This window comes from Phragmites australis, chromosome 6, assembly GCF_958298935.1.
Source record: "Phragmites australis chromosome 6, lpPhrAust1.1, whole genome shotgun sequence".
Lineage (NCBI taxonomy): Eukaryota > Viridiplantae > Streptophyta > Magnoliopsida > Poales > Poaceae > Phragmites > Phragmites australis.
The window spans coordinates 22286145-22287732 of record NC_084926.1 but is presented as its reverse complement, the minus strand read 5'-3'; positions in this window follow the sequence as shown (position 1 = coordinate 22287732).

Here is a 1588-nt window from a genome sequence, read left to right as displayed (position 1 = left end):
ACAAATTCTTTGGAGCCGTTCGATGAGGGTTCCAGTTTCACGGCTGCCATGCGAATTGAGTTTTTTTTCTTTGGTTTGCATATAAAAAGTTCTTTTCGGGGGAGAAAAAGATTTTTCTTCTAAAAAAGGAAAACCATTTCTATTTTTGTCAAATAAAAAACGTTTTCTGTTTCTTTTTCACGGAAACCTTTTTTTCTACTTGGTGTAGTGTTTTATAAGCCATTGCCCTTATTGAGAATAGTCAATATGCAACATTAATCATTCTACACAAGATAAGTTATTGGAGAGAAAATAGGTTTGTGTTGATCATAATGTTATACCTTCTAGTACCGATTATGATCATAGCCTATTCTGCAAGTAGGTATTAGAGATAATAGGTAAGAGCTAAACTGGTCATATATGATTATTGGTTTTACTATGGACCGGATAATCAAAGAACCGTCGTGATGGCTATACCCATCCAGTAGAAAAGTAATGTCTTATTAACGGACGAGATATCTATTCATCTTGTATAAATAAACATCAAATTAATGGAAGAGATCATCGATTTCATTCTTTCAATTATGTCATCTCAATTGTTCTACAATAGGTTTATGTTGATCATAATGGTATATCTTCTAGTGCTAATTATGATCATATCCTATTCTAAAAGCACCTATTAGAGATAATAGGTAATGGATAAGCTGGTCATGAATGATTGTTAGTTTTCTATGAACCAGATGATGAAAGAACCGTTCGTGATGACTATACCCATCTATTGGGGAAGTAATGTCTCATCAACAGATGAGATGTACATTCATCTTATATAAATAAACATCAAATTAATGAAAAAGATCATCGATTTCTCTCCCAATTCTTCTACAATAGGTTTACACCAAGCGCACCTCATGTCTATATATTTTAAGTCCATAACAATTATAGTTTATTGCATAAAAGTAGACAAGCATATATATTTATAGGATCATCCACGTCATATATCATGAAAGGAGCCAAAAGCTACAAAGGATGCTACAACGCTCTGAACCAGGGTTCCAAAAATCATTGAAAACCACTTGAATATTGTGAATATTTGCTAACGTGGTCCGCACCGCATTTAGAAATCGATCGGTTTTCTAATTTGAATTCAAATTTTTTAAAAAAAAATCACAAAAAATTCTAAAAATACTAGAGACAATTCTAAAACCTTCTGTGAAAAAAAAATCAAAATAATATTAGTTACATCATATTTCATGAAGAAAAAGTTTTTAAAAAAAGAAAAATATTGAAATGGGTCGTATGAACATGATGATTTGGTCCATCACATTGAGGAAAAATTTAGCATAAAAACACATTTTTTTTTTATGTAGAGAGTTTCTTAAGATGATCTTTAAAATTGGTTTCACTTCATTTAGAGTTTTATTGATTTCCCCATGATTTTTTACAAAGTTCACAAGCATAAAGTGAACATGTTAAGAAAAAACATTGTAATTAACTTTTTCATATCTACCATTATTTTTTCTACATAAAGCATAGTATAAGTAAACTAATAAAAGTGGTTTAACTAATTTTAGAGGTGTGATGAGTTAGTTATGAATTAATCTAGTTGTGA